Raw genomic sequence first — 20,238 nt, forward strand, 5'->3', positions numbered from 1 at the left:
GAGGAGGATCATGGAAATGTATGTATCAACACTAAATCTGAGGTATGTGCATAGTTTTTAGAATCTGCCAACTCTTTGGACTGAGCAGCTACCCATTCGTTGTTCCATTTTGAATTTCTCTTGTGATCCTTCTAGTGAGTGGGTTCTGAGTAGCCCAACCCCAGTTGTTTATAGGAGGTGCTGATGAACAGTAAAAAGGCAGCAAGAGAAAAAGAAATCCAAGAAGAGGTGATGTTCTACCTCTGTAGAGCCACCAGAGGAAGCTCAGAGTCAATGTCAGATTTAGTGAGGAAGTCTGGACAAAGGTTCTAAGTTCTCTGGGGGAGAGTGCTTGATTTTACTGTCCAGGTAGGGTGTCATCACTATTAATGAACCATAATGATAACTTGGCATGCCTCTTTCTCACTGTGCAAAGGAGACTATTTTTTCCACACGTTATCTTGAAGTATAATGATCCCTGTGTTATAAATGGTGAAACTAAAACACAGAAAAGTTAATTAAAGAACTTGCCTAAGGTAACAATAATCCAAATGGAAAAGGGAATAAGGCATAGACTCTGGAGCTCTTAAGAGAGGGTTTTTCAAGAGCTGTGATGGAGGCAAAATAAGGCCATGGACTCCTACTTTTCTCTGCTGAGGAAATATTTTTTAAACTCTTTTTCTGGCCTTGCCCTCTGAAACATAATAGGTTTTGAAAATAGAAGCACCGCCACCCCCACGTAGCTGCGTAGTGGATTCTGGATGGCACATGCCTTCCTGTGTAAGCTCTTTCCATGTGATCTCTGCTTTGGTTCTGTATCCTGACAACAGGGCATGCCGCGCTATCGGTTCTCCACCTCAGGAAGGAAGACCACTCCTGTAATAGAGGCCCTCGCCTATCCTGGCTTCACTGCAACCTGGGGACGTTTCTTAGATCAACCTAATTCAATCCAGGTTGTTCAAAACACACAACTCATGTGGATATGAGGTGGGCATACATTTTCCATACATGTATAAGGAACTGCATTTGGCTTATATTAATAGATGTACCGTACTTCCTCCATCCCAGGAAAGTTTTTCACATCTAATGTTCCTGAAATTAGGACTTCATAATTATTGTTCACTTTTAAAGCAGCATTGATTTTTCCTCCCATGAAATGCTGTAATCCAGTCCATAGTGTGCTTACTACCGATACCAGCTTACAGTCTAGAATATATCATATTTATTTTTTTTCTATCACGAGCCCCTTTCACCAAAGGACTTGAGGCATCTTAGAACAAAATACAATGAAATATAAATAGAATTCACTCAGCACAGGAAGTCTCACTTTGTACAAGTCTGAATCTTTTCCAAAGCAGGATAGAGTAAAATCAAACCATAGAAGCCTCTGGGTTATTTTGAGAAAGGAAACTCATACTGATCTTGTGCTGCTATGAGAACATGGGCAAGTTAGGGCCAGCAGAGTCTCGGAGTTGTAGAACTCATCAGTGTCAGACAGACTGCCAGAAGGAAGCCAGGGGAGCTGGCTCTGGCGTGATGATGGCCCTTCCAACCCAGGCAATGCCCAGCACCTGTGGCACGATGGACAAACTGTGGATATTTAATCAAGATGTGCTGATAGTCCATGGCTAACATCAGAACCAGAGGTGAGGCAATCTTCCACACTGCATACTCACATGTCAAAAATAACAACAACAAAAATACTTGATTTTGAATTCTTCTCCTTCTAGCTCCTCAGCAGTGACCTTAGCAGACCAGCATAAAACTCAGCTGTTATAAAGATATTTGGTCCAGGCTCCCTAAAACTCACCTAACATTTTCATGACCCAAGTAAGCTTTCCTTCCTATGTACTTGTTATTAAGTCCACCTAGGGAAGTATAGACAATCAGAGTAACTGTGCAAAGGAACCAAAGAATTTGTCCATCAGAAGTTATGATCTTACTTGGTAAATAAATTAAACTCATTACTGGGAGTAGAGGGAAGATAGTAGCTTAAGGTAGGTGATAAAGCTACTGGTAGCTTAGGGGAAACCAAGAGAAATCAATTATGAAGGTAAAGCATATTTGGGGGGGTAGTGTAAGTTCAGGGTGTAAGAATTTCATTAGTTCAGTGTGAGAAAACAAATCAGTAGTTTGAAACACATGTATAAGTGTGTAACACAAAATGAGGAAAACGAACTGTGACTTAATATATGTGAATAGATGACAAAATCCTACAAAACATTGGGTACATGGGGGAAAATAATAAAAGGAGACCTTGGTGGTAGGAAGTTTGAGACCTTTAGGGATGAAACACTGCCCACTGACAAGTCACTTGAGTTTTCTGACCCTCAAATGTCTTATCTGTTAAGTAGGGATATTAGTACTCTTTATGTGCACCTCACCACAGGGTAGTAATGGAGCTTTCAAGTAGATACTGTACATGACAGTGTTTTCTAAAGGCAAAATGGTATGGCAACAGGGATTATTATTAATGACAATGGTGACGGTCTCATCACCACCATCAAGGTCAATAAGCTAGATAACTGGGACTATAAGTTCAAATACCTACAGAAGCCAGAGAAATCACAGAAAGGAGTAAATAGAAAATGCCTGCGCCATCTAAAATGGGCATCCTCTGCTTGGCTCCAGTTATTTGTGGCAGTGATATAATGCAGGAGGATAATACTAGATTTGTTATTTCAAAAAAGAATTATGAATGTTTATATAAAATAGCCTGATTTTTCAATGTTGTCACCTAAATAAAAACATTTTAAAAATACCAGCTAAAACAAATCCAAATAGGTTTGTAAACTCATTTGTCTATTACCCCTGAGATAATGTACATGAGCTTAGTCCTTGAAATAGAAAATGTTATATTAACATAAATGATTATTATTTAATATCATATCACCATCATCATCAACCCAGAGGGGCAACAGTTTGTTTGTTTGTTTTTAGAGAGGGAGCAGGGGTAGCAGTGGGAGAGGGGGAGAGAGAGAGAATCTTAAGCGGGTTCCACACCCAGCACAGAGCGGGATGCGAGGTTTGATCTCACAACCTTGATATCATGACCTGAGCCAAAATCAAAAGTTGGATGCTCAAATGACTGAGCCACCTAGGTGCCCCAGAGGGGCACTAGTTTTAGTCTCCTGTCTTTGGGAAAAGTTGTTTCTGTGCTTCTAAAGAGAGCTGACACACTTGGCAACTCAAGACATCTATGAAAATGGAGTAAATATATTATGCTTAGTTGTTGTTCTTTTCCTAGAATTGTGACATTTAAAAGTTGAAAGAGACCTCTCAAAACATCTGGCTCCAGTTCTCCCAACACTACAAAGATATACCATATTTGTGAACTGGAAGAATGTTGTTAAAAGGTCCATACTACCCAAAGCAATATACAGATTCAGTGCAATCCTCATCAAAATACCAATGGGATTTTTCTCAGAACTAGAACAAAGAGCCCTAAAATACGGATAGAACCACAAAAGACCCTGAATAGGCAAAGCAATTTTGAGAAAGAAGAACAAAGCTGGAGGTATCATGCTTCCTGATTTCAAACTATACTATAAAGCTCTAGTAATCAAAATGGTATGGTACTGGCACAAAAACGGACACAAGGATTAATAGAACAGAACACAGAGCCCAGAAATAAACTCATGCATATATGGTCAATTAATTAATGACAAAGAGGGAGGAATACAAAATGTGGAAAAGACAGTCTCTTCAATAAATAGTGTTGGGAAAACTAGCCAGCTACATGCAAAAGAATTGAAGGTGGACAACTATCTTACACTATATGCAAAAATAAATTCCAAGTGTATTAAAGACTTGAATGTAAGGCCCAAAACCATAAAACTAGAAAAGAAAACATAGGCAGTAAGCTCTTTGACATCAGTCTCAGCAATATTTTTTGGATCAGTCTTCTCAGGCAAGGGCAACAAATACTAAGATAAATAAATGGGATAAAATCAAATGAAAAAGCTTCTGCACAGTGAGAAAAAACCCAATAAAATGAAAAAGCAACCTAGTGAGTGGGAGAAAGTTTTGCAAATCATCCAGTAAGAACACAACATGAGTTAATATTAATACAAAACAAAACACAAAACAACCTGATTAAAAAATAGGCAGAATACTTGAATAGATATTTTTCCAAAGAAAACATATGGAAGGCCAAAAGGCACAGGAAAAGAAGCTCAACACTACCAATCATCAGGGAACACAAATCAAAACTACAAGGAGATATCACCTCACATCTGTTGGATTGACCATTAACAAAAAGACAAGAAATAACAAGTGTTGGTGAGGATGTGGAGAAAAGGGAATCCTTGTATGCTACTGGTGGGAATGTAAATTGAGGCAGCCACTGGGGAAACCAGTGTGGAGGTTCCTTAAGACGTTAAAAATAGAACTACCACATGAGCCAGGAACTCCACTTCTGCGTATTCATTCAAAGAAAATGAAAACAACCATTTGAAGAGATAGATGTTTATTGTAGCATTAGCTATAGTAGCCAAGATATGGAAGCAACCAAATTGCCCACTGGTAGGTGAAAGCCTAAAGAAGGCATGGACAATGGATTATTATTCAGCCATAAAAGAGAATGAGATCTTGCCATTGGCAACAACATGGATGGACCTAGCGAGCATCAAGCTAAGTGAAATAAGTCAGAGAGAGAAGAGTACTATATGATTTCACTCATATGTGGAATCTAAAAAAACAAAACAAATGCGCAAACAAAAGGAAACAGAAATAGACTCCAATATAAGAAACAAACTGTTGGGGAGGGGAACAAAACAGGTGAAGGGAATGAGGAGGCACAAGCTCCCAGCTATAAAACAAGTCATGGGATGGAATGTACAGCACAGGGAATATAGTTATTAACATTGTAATAACTTTGTATGATGACAGATGGTAACTACACTGATCACGGGGATCGTTTTGCAATGGATAAAAATATCTAATCACTATGATGTACACCTAAAACTAATTGGATATTATATATGAACTACACTTCAATAAAAAGAAATTCTCCCAAAACTACAAAAGAAAAAAACGGAGGGTCCAAGAGGACAGCTGACTGCCTATTAATATGGCGAGTTCTCTTGGGAGAATTAGGACTCAGGTCTGATTCTCTGGCCCCCACTGTCTCCAGGGGTCTTTTCTTTTTTACCATGACTTTCCTTCTTCGTTTTACAGATTCTTTTTTATCTTCTGAACCCTTTCAACGATTTGAGATCAATAAAGAGAGGCAGAAAAGGCCAAGTCTACCCAGTGTAATAGGACTTTTTTCCCTCCCTGTGAATTATTTTCACAACCAATCTTCAGTCTCTTATATTCTAACCAGTTTTCAGTCTTCAAGAGAAGGTGCACAGGTTAGCAAAAGGAATCACAATACCAGCATCCTAATATTTAAATAAGTGGTGTCCCATCCTATCTCTTCCCATTTTTTAAAGCAAATTGCTTGACCTGTGGGACAAGCCCATGAGAAGAGCCCACCAGAGACAGGTGCAGGCTCATAAGCTGGTAAAGATCACTGGTCCTGTACTGCAGCAACACAATCTCTGATAGAAATGTATCAAAGGCAACGGTTAGTGCAGAAAGAGTGATGTGTAAAGGGGTATCTTAAGCAGGCAGAGTGGAAGGGGTGGGTGGGTAATGGTGAGGTGCCCCAGGGAGATGGAAAAGGTCATTCAGATGAAAATAAGCTTGGGAACTCGGAAAGAGTGCTCCATTACCACAGATGCGAAGCAAACCCAGTATCCAATCATATGGAACAGATTGAAATGCGATTCCAGTCAAGTGTGAATGCCACCAAATGCATTGTACAACTATTCGGGGAGCTGGCAAGAAGGCAGAGGAGTCCTGTCCCCACTCCTCAGTCCAGGGCTGGACACCAACACAATTCAAAAGCAGGAATTTGTAAGGTTGTCACTTACGCGAATGAATCTTTGTAAATCCTGTGAGGATGAGGGATGGGGAAATGTGATAAAGATAAATTAGGGGTCTTTCTGCATAGGGGCACTGATTGTTGTGCTGAGGTGTTAAAAAGATGCAGCACTATTGGATTAGCTTATTTATTTTTAAAATTTAAGAAAAGGGATGCAGAGTCTGCCTTTGGAGTGGAAGACAGGGTGGGGACGGGGGGCAAGGAAGGGAACAATTGATCACTGCCTTTATTGTTAGCTTCCCATGGTTGAGTGTTCACTGATAGAATTGGTTCAACTCCAAGATGCTGTCTTAGAAACAATTACTGTTTTCCACTAAAATACAACTCTAGCAGAAAACATTAATTTAAGTGATAACTGACTAAATGCTTCCATATCAAGAATGCGTGCATCCTCTCATCTTTGGATTTACAAGCCAAGAAATAAGGACAACAAGCAACAGAAATCATAAAACAAAAGATCTGATAGAAAATGACAAAAAAGAGGGCCAGTGTTGGCCTGAGGGGAATCCGGGAAAGGCCAGTACTGGCATCCTAAAGTGCCACATGACATAGTTCTCCCATGTCTGGCTTTTTGGCTTTCTTTGCCAACCATGCTGCTCTGTGCCATCCACCAGAAATGCCTTCTTCTTCATTCCTTACCTCCTCAACTCCAGATGAGGCAAACAGCTTGCAAGCCAAGGTCTGCCCCCACTACTTTGCTGGGCCATTCTTTAGAAACTGAAAACATCCTCTGCCCACCTTTGGTCCATCCTTTGACTTTATTTACTATTTGTTGTTCATTCACCTGACATTTCTTGAGAGTCTGCTATGTGCTAGACTCTATGCTAGCTAAATGCATAGAGTAAAACAGAACACAGGGAGATTTGAGTCTTGTCTTCAAAGAGCATAAATCCGATGCTGAAGGCAGTCAAATAACACAGGGAGTTCAATAACAGAGAGACATGGGAAGGGAGATTAACCCAGACTGGGAAGATCAGAAAGGTCTCTTGGAGAGAAGAGCACCATGCTCAGAGATTCAAAGGCACGGCTGTGACATATTCAGAGACTGTGTGTGGAGGGGGGTGAATGGTGAGAGATGGGGGTAGGGAGGGGCACAAGAGCCTTTTATGACAGGTTTAGAGGTATAGACTATATCCAGGAAACAAGGGGGTTCCACCAAAGAGTTTTGTTTTTTTAAATTTTTAATTTTTAAAAAAGATTTATCTGTGTGTGTGTATGTGTGTGTATCTGTGTGTTTGTGTGTGTGTGTGTGTGAGAGAGAGAGAGAGAGAGAGAGCGCACAAGCAGGGAGAGCGGCAGGCAGAGGGAGAGGGAGAAGCAGACTCCCTGCCAAGCAAGGAACCCAGTGCAGGACTCGATCCCAGGACCCTGGGATCATGACCCGAGCTGAAGGCAGACGCCTAACTGACTGAGCCACCCCGGCGCCCCCATCGAAGAGTTTTAAGTAGCAGAGACACTCTTTCAGGTATGCATTTTATGGAGACTCTGCAGATTGAATTGTGAACTGGCTTAGTAGACAGACAGACTAAAAGAAAGACGAATCAGTCAGAACCACTTATCTCTCTGGACCAAAGATAATACTAATTTGAGCTAGGGCAGTGGCAGCAGAGACAGAAAAATATCTGAGTCAAAGTTGATAGGGTTTGGCAATTTATTCTAGGTAGAATTGAGGGGTGGGAAAGATGCCTTCTAGGTTTCGGATGTGAGCTCATGTTTTGATAATGGGCCATGCCCTGAGATAGAGGAGACCAGGGAATAATCAAATGGAGGGACATGTTTGGGTTTCAATCCGTTAAGTTTCATTTCAAAACTGTTGTATTTGAACTGTCTATCAGACATCTCAGTGGAAATATCCAGGGGCATTTAGATATATTAGGTAAAATATCTGACCTGGAGACATGATAGCAAGGCCATAAAGTCATAAACAGTAATTTTAGTTTTGAGTGTGAATGGTATCCCCATGGGAGCATGTGTAAAAAGTAAAGGGAGAAGGGTCTGGGTTTTAACTTATAGACACCTCGACATTTAAGGGATAAACAGAGAAAAGTATTCACAGGAAGACAGAAGTGGTCAGAAACGAAGGAATGAGGAAGAGAAGAATGTAGAACCACAGATATCAAAGGAAAGGGCATTTGAAGGAGGAAGGAACAGTCACAAAGGGAAGTGTAAGATGTGATGGTAAATGTTTACTAAATTGAGCCAAAGGAGGCTATTGGGAATGTAGTCGAAGTAGTTAACAACTAAGTAAATATAATAGGTTGCAGAGTATGTGGGGAGTGAGAGGGTAGAGAGGATAGAAAACACTTCCTAGAAAATTTTCAAGGAGAGGAATAATTCCCTACATATTTAAGTCCTGTTGGCAAAGATCCTCCAGAGAGGGGATGCTTAATACAGGAAGAAGATGAGATCCGATGGGATCTAGAACACAAGTGCAGGGAAGAGGAGGGATGATGCTTTTCCCATTGTGGCAGAAATAAGATAGGAAGCTTTGAGCTCTATTCCCACATCCAACATCTAGTAGCTTTGTCCTACTTCCTATTCAGCTGGCTGCTGCTGTGTGTTGAATTGTGTCCCTGAAAAAACATGTTGAAGCCCTAACCCTTGGTTATCAGTGAATATAATCTTATTTGGAAATAGGGTCTTAGCAGATGTAATTAAGATGAGGTTATACTGGATTAGAGTGAGCCCTAAATCCAGTCACTGGTATCCTTACAAGGAGAGAGACATTTGGAGACCCGGACACACACAGAGAGAAGGCCATGAGGTGTGGAGGTAGAGATAGGAGTCATACTGCTACAACCAAGGAAGGCCAAGGATTGTTGGCAACCATCAGTAGCCAGGAGAGGGAAGGAGGATTTTCCCTGAGAGCTTTTGGAGGGAGCGTGGACCAACTAACGCCATGATATTGGACTTGTAACCTCTAGAACTGTAAGAGAATAAATTTCTGTTGTTCAAACCATCCCATTTGGGGTGCCTTATAACAAGAGCCATAGGAAACGAATATAGATTGCCAAGACCATGCCTTTACTAGGCCAATACCTAGAGATTATGGCTGTACCACCCAAAACTAAGGATTAGAGGCAACTAAGTCAAAGGCACCATCAACTCAGGACAGCAGCTACTAAAAAGAACAACAACAACAAAAGAAATATTCCTTAGATCCAAGGAAGACAGTAGATTAGACCAACAAGCGTCTTTTCACACCATATGGTAACCTCTTCTGTTCTAACAGTGGTCAAGCTCACACCCACAATCACAGATGATCTTAGGTCTAAAAACATTACAATGACCTGCAGTCAACAGGCCCAAGTAGGAAGGCCCTACTGAGGATGCATCTGCCTTTTCACTGCTCCTGTCTACCCCTGTCCTTTTAAAGCTGGATCAATAAGGATGTCTTGAATGCATCTCGACCTGCACCAAATATTAAATGATACAGAGAGACCAGAGAAATGACCCTTGTCTTTAAGTGGTGACAATTTAATGTTGACACAAGTGACTTATATGCATGAAATACCAAGAGAATATTACAAATCAGAATGTAATGAGGTGCTAAATTGAATAAGGCACACTATAAGACTGTTATGCACTTCTGATTCTGGCTCTAGTTGGGCAGAGTTGGTTGGGAAAGCTTTGGGTAAAAGATGGTGCCTGTGCTGGGATGGCTGCTGGGTTAGTCATGAGGAAGCACGGTAGTTACATTATCTTCTCTGGCTCGTGCCTTCCTAAGCCTGGGATTTTTAGTAAGGCTGGGGGCTGGGTTGGGATAAAGAGCTAAAGCCCTAACAACTCCACAGGGCTCCCTAATCAACAGAAGCAGAAACAGATAGATCTACAGATATGATGAAGATGCTCCAGTGCCTAACCATTCAAGTTCACAACACCTGGTACTGTCTCAAACACATAGCCCCTAATCAATAACCATCTGTTGAATGACAATATGTCTGAGAATATTAAACAGCTGCCATTTGGAGTTTCCGACATTGTATTAAGGATTCTGCATGCCCCATCTTTTGTACTTTCTTTTGAATTTTTTTTCTTTGCATCAAAAATTTTAAAATGAACGGAGTTTAAATAATCAAATAGTCATACAATGTTTGGTTCAAAAATAGCAATCATTTTCCATCACCGCCAAATTTTTCCTTCCCAGAGGCAACCACATTTACCTTTTTTTTTTTTAGCTGATTATTTTGATATTTATCTCTAGGTCTATAAATACTATGCTTTGCTGCTATTTCTTGCATTTTCAGTTCTAGGCAATCTCTAGTAACTTCTCACTACAGAAGATGCCAATCTAGACTTTTACTCTACCTGCCCAATCCACATATGTACCTTTTCAATCTCCCCATCTTTCTTCGATAATGCTTGGATTGTTATTCAACATTAATATTATTACCCATGTAAATGCTATTCAGAGCTGAACATGTAGTCAATGAGGAGTATTTTTTAATTTCTTAAATATTTTTTTCTGGAGTTGTCTTTTTACAATTTACTTTAATTTCTATGCATTTATCACTGTGGAGACCGATTCCCTTGGGTCACGTTCCTGTTGTACTACTTAATTGCTACGTATCTTTGGGCAAGTTACTTAACCTCTCTGTGCTATAGTTTTCCCTTCTGTAAAACATGGATAATAGTAATACACAGTGTAATGGTGTCAACATCTTCCAGACAAAACACCATAAAGCATACTGTGGTCAAAGTTGAGTTTATTAACTCACTGCAAGGAGGATAAAGACACACAATGGGGAGCCATGGAGTGCTTTAGTAGAAGGGTGTTACAAAGGGCTGTTGTTAGCTAATTTTAAAGAAGGTTCAAGGAAACAGGTTCACTCTGCATTTGGTGCTGTCAGGGAGAAGGGATGATTCTGTGATCAGCCTTCTCAATATATTGTATCTATAGAAAGGGCTGACAAGAAGAGGCTGATGCTGAGAGAGGGGAACCTCCTACACTGTTGGTGGGAATGCGAGCTGGTACAGCCACTCTGGAAAACAGTATGGAGGTTCCTCAAAAAGCTGAAAATAGGGGCGCCTGGGTGGCTCAGTCATTAAACGTCTGCCTTCGGCTCAGGTCATGGTCCCAGGGTCCTGGGATCGAGCCCCACATCGGGCTTCCTGCTCGGCAGGAAGCCTGCTTCTCCCTTTCCCACTCCCGCTGCTTGTGTTCCCTCTCTCGCTGTATCTCTCTCTGTCAAATAAATAAAAAATCTTTAAAAAAAAAAAAAAAAGCTGAAAATAGAGCTATCCTACGATCCAGCAATTGCACTACTGGGTATTTACCCCAAAGATGCAAATGTAGGGTTCTGAAGGGGTACGTGCATCCTGATGTTTATCGCAGCAATGTCCACAATAGCCAAACTGTGGAAAGAGCCAAGATGTCCATCGACAGATGAATGGATAAAGAAGATGTGGTGTATATATACAATGGAATATTATGCAGCCACCAAAAGGAATGGAATCTTGCCATTTGCAATGATATGGATGGAACTGGAGGGTGTTATGCTGAGCAAAATAAGTCAATCAGAGAAAGACATGGATCATATGACCTCACTGATATGAGGAATTCTTAATCTCAGGAAACAAACTGAAGGTTGCTGGAGTGGGGGGAGGGTGGGAGGGATGGGTTGGCTGGGTGATAGACTTTGGGGAGGGTATGTGCTATGGTGAGCACTGTGAATTGTGTAAGACTGATGAATCACAGATCTGTACCTCTGAAGCAAATAATACATTATATGTTAAAAAAAAAAGAAGATAGCAGGAGGGGAAGAATGAAGAGGGGGGGAAATTGGAGGGGAAGACGAACCATGAGAGACTATGGACTCTGAAAAACAAACTGAGGGTTCTAGAGGGGAGGGGTTGGGAGGATGGGTTAGCCTGGTGATGGGTATTAAAGAGGGTACATTCTGCATGGAGCACTGGGTGTTATATGCAAACAATGAATCACAGAACACTACATCAAAAACTAATGATCTAACATATGGTGATTAACATAACATAATAAAAAAAAAAAAAGAAGAGGCTAACGCTGTAATAGGTAAAGAAAGAACAGCCATTCATCTTAGCCTGGGGAGGGGAAAGTTTGAATTTTTGTGTTTGGGATAGTAACTCTGCTTCTGTCTCTGTTTAGGCAATATTATAAAGTGGTATTATTTTCATTCATCCTAGTCACAGAGTGGCCTTGTTTAGTGTTGGTGTTCTCCAAGATTGTTTTTGTTCAAGGAGTGAACACCATGACCCAGCCAGGAAAGCCAGGCTAGCTCCTAACAGCTCCTCTGCCTAGATGTTAGCGTCAGGCTGGTTCCAAGCACTAAGGGCTACTTTTCTATGTCTCCGTGGTAAGGATTAAATGGGCTACCATTTATATAAAACAAATCAGCAAAATGGTTGCCTTAAAATGTTTGTTATAAGACACTAAAAGCAAAGGCAACAAAAGAAAAAATAGGAAGGTGGACATCAAAATCAAAAAACTTCGGATATCAAAGGACACTCAACAGAGTGAAAAGGCAACCTGCAGAATGGGAGAAAATATTTGCAAATTGTATTTCTAACAAGTGATTGATATCCAGAGTATATAACAAACTCCAATTCAACAACAACAAAGAATACACCACCTTATTAAAAAGTAGGCAAGGACTGGAATAGATATTTCTCCAAAGATGACACACCAAATGGCCAATAAGTACATGAAAAGATGCTTGAGATCACTAATCATTAGAAAAATGCAATCAATGATACATCACCTCATGCTCATTAGAATGTCTATTCTAATAAAAAAAGAAAACAGAAAATAAGCATTAGTAAGGATGTAGAAAAATTGGAATCCTTGTGCAGTGCTGGAGAAAATGTAAAATGGTACAACCACTATGGGAAGCAGTATGGCAAGTCCTCAAAAAATTAAACATAGAATTACCATATGATTCAGGGATTCTACTTCTGGATATATACCCAAAAGAAATCAAAGCAGGTCCTAGAACAGATATCTGTATGCTCATTTTCACAGTAGCATCCACAATAGCCAAAAGGTGGAAACAACCCAAGTGTCCATTGACTGATGAATGAATAAACAAAATGTGGTATAGAGATACAAAAGAAAATTGTTCAGCCTTAAAAAGGTAGGAAATTCTGACACATGCCCAGCATGGATAAATCTTGAAGACACTGTACTAAGTGAAATAAGTTAGTCACAAAAGGACACATAGTGTATGATCCCTCTTCTAGGAGGTACCTAGAGTAGTCGAATTCATAGAGTCAAAATAATATGGTGGTGGTAGGGGGTGGAGCAGGGGAGGGGAGGGAGAGAGTTAGTTTTTAATGAGTGCAGTTTCTGGTGGGGAAGACTAAGATGTTTGGGGATGGATGGTGGTGATGTTTACCCAACAATGTGAATGGACTTAAAGCCATAGAACTGTATGCTTAAAAATGGTAAAAATGGGAAATTTCCTGTTATATATGTTATTATAATAAGTTAACTCTAAGTTAAAAAGTAAATAATATCAAACTTGACATTTGTTCCAACTAAGTTTCCTTTTAAGATATTTAATGCAAAAGAATGTCATTTAATATTCATAACAACTTTAGAAGTTTTATTACTTTTATTACTGTTTTATAGGTTAAAAAAGGGAAGATTTATTACATTGTTCAAGATCATGAAAGTTAGAAAGTGACTAAGGCTGAGCTATAATTTGAATCCAAGTAGTAGGGACATTAGAGTCCAACTCTTAAGTATATGGTTATTCTTTATTATTTTGGGGAAAGATCAAGAGATTACCAGGGTCTAGGGCTATAACTTCTGTTGAAACTGCCCATTGGGAAAAGAAATCTATCTTTTCATTCAACAGAGAATTGAGAGATCTCTAATAAGGGATTGGGGTCACATTTTAAAATGGCTACTCAATAGTCTGAAGGAAGCTGCTTAGGCTTAAATGCAGTCTTTAAGGGAATTTGGGAGAAGCTGAAGTTCTGGATAAAAATTGTCAGGGCAGGAAATTGTTAAGATGTGGCATATAGCTCCTATTCTCTGGGCTTGCCCAGGACATCTTTTTTGTATGTACCAAGGAGCAGGGACAGAGATGGAGAGGTAGAATGTACACAATGCTTATCGACCTTGGGAATTTTGTCAATAGCAAGATTATTTGCTGAAGAGGAGCAGTTCTGTGCCATATGTCACTTCTCTGCTGCACATCTCCAAAGGAATTACCTGTCCATCTTGCCTGTGTGCTCATTTGCACCATGGTACAGAAGAGCGGTCCCAACCCTAGCTGTTGGAAATTGCTGGACCTTCAATCAAAAAGTGTGTCTGTGTTGCAAGAAGGCACACATGGGAAAAAAAAAAAAAAGGTCTGATCTCTGTTTGCTATACTCCTGAGTTGGTTACCAGTGTCAGGAGAGTCCTGAGGACCATCAATTCCCAATTTCAGCATGGGAGACATTGTTTCGGAGGCTGGGGTGAATCTTGAGGAGCCTGGGTCAATGCTGGAGGCACTATGCTTTTTCCACTTGCTGCTGGGAGTGCTTTCAACATTTTCAGCAAAGTGTTATAGGACCCCAGATCATGTTTCTCAGCTTCTGCAGAAAAACTGCAAGGAGCTGCTTTGTATGACCCTGTAGGTCTGTTCTGCCAATGGCCAAGAGGGTGGAGTGAAATCCACACTATCCAGGAAGAGGAGTTGCGGGGGTTGACTGTAGCTGGGACAGTCTGGTCAAGCTGGACACAAGGTACTTACACACGTAATGGTAGAGCAAGAATGGACCCTTGGGGCCAAAGGCCAACCTTGAAAGGTAGAGAAGTGGGCGCCTGGGTGGCTCAGTTGGTTAAGAGACTGCCTTCGGCTCAAGTCATGATCCTGGAGTCCCGGGATCGAGTCCCGCATTGGGCTCCCTGCTCAGCGGGGAGTCTGCTTCTCCCTCTGACTCTCCCCTTCTCATGCTATCACTATCTCTCTCAATAAATAAATAAAAATCTTAAAAAAAAAAAAAGAAAGGTAGAGAAGCAGAAGCACAGGATAATTGAATGACTTGCCAAAGATCAAGCTGTGAATCAGAGACAGAGTAGAGAACACCCAAGTTCCCCAACTTTCACTTTGGAGCTTCCCCATTACATTCATGCTCCCCAAACTTATGAGACCAGAAGAATCACTTTAAGGGAGCCATAAAATCACAGTTCCTGAACCCCTCTGGAATTTACTGAACCAAAGTCTAGGATAATAGTGTGCTTTTCAAGCAGAGAAGGGGAAGAGTATTTTGTGATGCTGTATGTTTTTTTCAACCTTTTAAAAACTGTAACCATGCCCCTTAATATAATGTTTTCAGTGTATTCTGTGTATCTCAATAAGCTATACAACTATTTTAGAGGGTAACATTTAAGAGAGGGGCAAGGGAAAATGTCTCTGAAATCAGGAAGGTTGGATTTGAATCACAGGTAATGGGATGCGTGGGTGGCTCAGTCGGTTAAGCATCTGCCTTTGGCTCAGGTCATGATGCCAGGGTCCCAGGATCGAGTTCCACATCAGACTCCTTGCTCAGCGGGGAGCCTGCTTCTCCCTCTGCCTGCAGTTTCCCCAGCTTGTGCTCTCTCTCTCTCTGAGACAAATAAATAAATAAAATCTTAAAAAGAAAAAAAAAAAAAAAGAAACATAGGTCCTTCATTTCCCAGCTTTGTAATTTGGGCAAGTTACTTAATCTTGTGCTACAGTGGTCTCATCAATAAAATGGGTATGATAGCAAGACCTACTACCTTGGGATGTGGTGGGGGACAAATAAAAGTAAAGGAAGCAAGGTATATAAAGTGCTTATCTTAACAGCTAACATGAAGGGAGGAAAAGGGTCTCAGGCAGAGAGCCAAACCCTGTGTGGCTGTGCGTTTGGGGCAGGAACAGGTGCTGTCCCTGTGACCTCCACAGCCTTGAGACAGCATCCTGGACTTGTCCGTACTGCCCAGTGGGCTGAGAACTCCTCTGGAGGAGAAGCCGCCAAGGCCCACCCAGGGCTCCCACCAGGTTCTTCGTACTGACCTTAGCCACTACTTCTAGGGATGTACTGAAGCAGGGTTTTTCGGAAACTTCTCATTTAAAGGTGAACTATAAAGTTCTAAAGAACCTAAAAACAGATACAACATGATACAAAATAGGTATATTGAATCTATTTTGTAAAATAAGTATATTTCCCCATGCTGGGACATTCCGATCTGCAGTCCCTCCTTAAACTATCCATTTTTTTCCATCGTACATGATGAAAAGTAGAAAATTGATAAAACAAAGGGAGTTACTAAAGATATTGGTTACTTAACTTGTTTAATAAATATTGAGCAACTGCTATGAACGCAAGATCAGAAACCCTGTGGTGGAGGCCTCTGTATGATGGAGTGAAGCTGAGAGGAGAGAGCAAAGCCTACAGAGAACAGAAGATGACGTTTAAATGCAGTACTTTAGGAGAGGTGGCAAAATCACCTCACAATGTACAGACTTTTAAAAAATGAGTCAGTCTCATCAGCACAGTACAATCATCAATGTGCATAGTAATTGCTGTGAGCTCTTCAGAAAACCCAAAACTAAATTGAATTACAGTGAGCGTAGCTGCTTAAGAAGGAAAGGGAATTTATAATATACTAGAGGAAAAAAATCTCCCCAAACCCAAAATATATAAGGAGAAGAAGTTTCATTAATTTAAAAAAATTCTGGGGACCCTCTTCTTGCTCGTCTCAAATCCAGCCCCATGGATGTTGGGGAGGGGGCCCAGATGAGCAAAGGCTGTCCTGGAACCCTGGGCTTTAGTGTTCATCAGAGGATTGAAGTTCTTCCGTATCTATAGCTGTCAAGACAAAGTTATAACCTAGAACATCTGTTTTTAGAGTTCTGACTACAATCTCAAAGTCAGTTAATTCCCATAAAAATTTAGTTACGAGCAATGATATTTAAGGCCCGTTGCCAATGGGAATGCGGTGTACGTGGCCCTTTAGTAAAACTAAGGTTGATCCATGGATTAAATCAAATTTTATCCCTAGGCTGGGCAATGTTTGGATATTTGTAGAATTGCCTTTTAACTCAAAGTGTTTTGTATGGCTTATGTGGAGGGTGTTTACAAGAAACTTTGACAGGAAATTCTTTAGCATATGTATTATGCAGGTTACTGAGAATTCAGTCATCAGGATGCACACATTATCTCCTTTAAGACAAATTTCTTTCTGGCTTCCCTATGAGGATTCATAGAATTTCCCTGAAAGCAGTTGGTTTGTTTTTATCTCATGAATGTTATGTATCTTATCTGTGTTTCCCTTTTCGCTTTGGTTTCTAGGAAGCTCAGAATCAAGTTTTCTATCTTAAATAATGAAATGGGACGTTACATATGAGCCTATTTGTCTGTTTCCCACCCTGCTACATTTTTTTTTCCTTCACCCTTACTGTGTCATCTAGTTATAGTTTTCCAGTTAGAGAGATTTGTTCTAAGCTGTCACACATTATGTGGGAGATGTAAGAAAAGGAACGAACGGATGGATGGCTGAATAAATGAATGAATAAAGGAAGCTTTTGCTTTATGATGCTAAATAAATAAGACAATCCTTAAGTTAGGTAAGCAACTGAATTCTTGGACCACTCAAGGAAACCTGAAGCTTGCTGATTTTGATGTACTATTTTTGTTTATAATTAAGACATTGCTTTTTTTTTTTTTTAAAGGGCTTGGGACACCTTTAATGCACTCAGTGACAAACGGAGATTTTCCAACTGGGACAGCTCCTTTGGCACATAGGACCCACTGAAAGTGTCCTGGCAGAGGCATCCAAATTACATTTCTTCTCTGTAGCTTGATGTTACTACTGAGAGTTCCAAACTCTTTAGTTAGACTTAAGAAAAACAAAAACAAAACTCAACCAATTACGAGAGGGGAGGTGAGCCACTGTTTTTAGATTATAATGTGGCTGCGCGTGTATTCTGATTTGGAAGTCTTAGTCCTCCATCTGCAGGAGCCTCCATTATGCTGCTGGGATCCAGATTTTTTTTTCCAGATGAGTTATTTCATAGGATTTGAAATTATGCTTTTGTATACAAGAAACATCTCTGGAGCTCACCCACCCTGGCAGAAGGTCAGAACACGGAGAGCTCAGCTATCTGGAAGAAAATGCTTGAGGGGAAAATGCCACTCTTCAAAGCATCTCAGTAGCTCTTCCTGGATATCTGCTTGACTGGCATAGATGGAGCGTTAGAGCAATTTGGCTCCAGAGGTGCCCAGGTTTTAGTACCGTCCACTAAAGAATGCGCTACAGTCACAGAAAATAATGACAGTCAAGTCACAAAGGTGAGGTTTTGTTGTTGCTTTGAGGATGTTTTCATGTTGTCAAAAACATTTTAGTTGTGTAGTTTATGTCCAGTTTGTCTCTTTAGAACAGAGGCTCTTTGGGCAGGAAGTGTGCATGCTCAGTGACTCTCCTTAGTGATGAGCTTCACTACTGTCAAGTATTAACAGCAACGATAAGGGGACAGCAGCAAATAAATTTTTTACTGTCGTGTATAGGCTGGACATGCTGGAAGAGGTTTTATTTCACCTAAGAAAGAGACAAAGATCAAACTGCGACCAGATCTTCAGAACACAAGGTCACTGACAAGAGACCAACTTAAAAAAATTCTGTGCAATTAACCAGCTAAACAGAACACAACCACTCACACGGTCGTTTCATTTGTGCCAAGATGCCTACGGAAAAATCCAGCCCCTTTCATCACAATCAATTCAGAACACCCAGGCCCAGCTCTGTACTTTGCATCTTCTGTGTCGAACTCTATTTTCAATCCTTTATGTCAAATTTAAATTCATGGAAACTGCATTCTGATCTTGATAGAATGCCCAATTCGCCTTGGACCCCAAATCCATTCCACGGAGACACAGACACACACACACACATGCACACACACACACACATGCACTCACCTAGGAGCACACATATTTGCACTTGATTTGCACCTACTTAGCTAAACCTCAATCAAGAAGTTTGAATGACTGCCCAGTGGCCAGAGCTGTAACAAGTTTTCAGAGAAGTACCTGCTGAAAACAAGGGTATTGCGCAATTGGATATTCACCCCTCAGGTGAAGAAATCATATCACACAGCTCTTGTTTGGGATGAAAATGGACCCTCAAATGTTCTGCAGTATTTCCCCTGTTACTGAAGTTTAAATAGCTATCAATCTTAAGTGAGCTGAACAAATTGAGGTGAGTGATGAAAAATGGCTAAGTTTGACTCTGAACACACAGATCTGTTGTGTCCACCAAAATGAGGTCTTGATTAGGCAGAAAGCCAACAAAAATACTCTACCAACAACTTATAATCTGATACAATGTCAAAAAGAAAAGAAATCTCTCAGTGTTATCACTGAGAAAATATTCTGGACGGCTCTCAGATACGAACTGACCTCTCTTCTGGAAATCATCTTTGCCCAGCTATCCATATATGCATAAAAGGATATAGTTTTTAAAAGCTCATTTTCACCCTAATAATTGTCTGTTTTTAAAAAGCTATCAGCAGGTGCACCTCATTTCAAAAGCCTCTTGTCCTTCATAATACAATATTCATCACGATTACATAGTATGAAATAAAAAGCAGCAAAACATAAGCGAGGATAGTTCAATTAAATGCAACATAATCTCTGCAGCAAAAAAAAGAAAAGAAAAGAAAAGAAAGAAATGGCTTTGTAGCTAAAATCAGGTTCCGATGAAAGAAAAAAGGGAATATATTTCCACATATTTTTAATTATATAGAATTTCCTCAAACATGATTTTTCATAATATATTCCATTAAGTTAACATCACATTTGAAGAAAGAGCATTTTCCGATTTCATTTTAAGCCTGATTTTGAGCAATTACAGTGTCATTGTTCCGCGGTAGAAAGGTTGAATTCATTTACTGTGTGGTTATGCTAGTTATGATTGATGTCTCTTCTCCAAATGATAAACCAATCACCCCAATGATGTAATGTCATTTTAAGAGTGCCATAATCACATTTCTCTCAAACTAGAAACTCTGATGAGTTCTAATAAAGATTTATGGTAGATTAAAGGCCTTCATAATATCAACAATGGATTGCTCATTTGATGAGAGATTTGATTAGGTAATTTTTTTTGAAAAAGAATACGAGTTTACTAAATATATCAGGCCTGGCTTTGAAGAAGGGCATGGGCCATCATAAGTAGCAGTCCATCATTCCATCTTCAGAATGAATCATCTTCAATGCATTTGGGAGGTCCTTTCTAATTGTAGAGGTTGAGGCCGGTGGTGGCATATTCTCATGGGTGAAGCCAAAACCCAATCTCATCAAGGTACACTCTTGGCATGGAAAGCTCTGTACTGCCT

At 40.3% G+C, this 20,238-nt stretch overlaps 1 protein-coding gene across 3 annotated transcripts in view; it reads right to left on the minus strand.

Moving 5' to 3' along the window:
• Window positions 1-20,238, minus strand: part of TENM2 (teneurin transmembrane protein 2) — a 926,033-nt gene that overhangs the window by 346,349 nt on the left and 559,446 nt on the right. The gene's annotated exons all lie outside the window — the stretch shown is intronic.

This window comes from Mirounga angustirostris, unplaced genomic scaffold (genome assembly GCF_029215605.1).
Source record: "Mirounga angustirostris isolate CCGP_5_RB_7025 unplaced genomic scaffold, mMirAng1.0.hap1 SCAF_7, whole genome shotgun sequence".
NCBI classification, from domain to species: Eukaryota; Metazoa; Chordata; class Mammalia; order Carnivora; family Phocidae; genus Mirounga; species Mirounga angustirostris.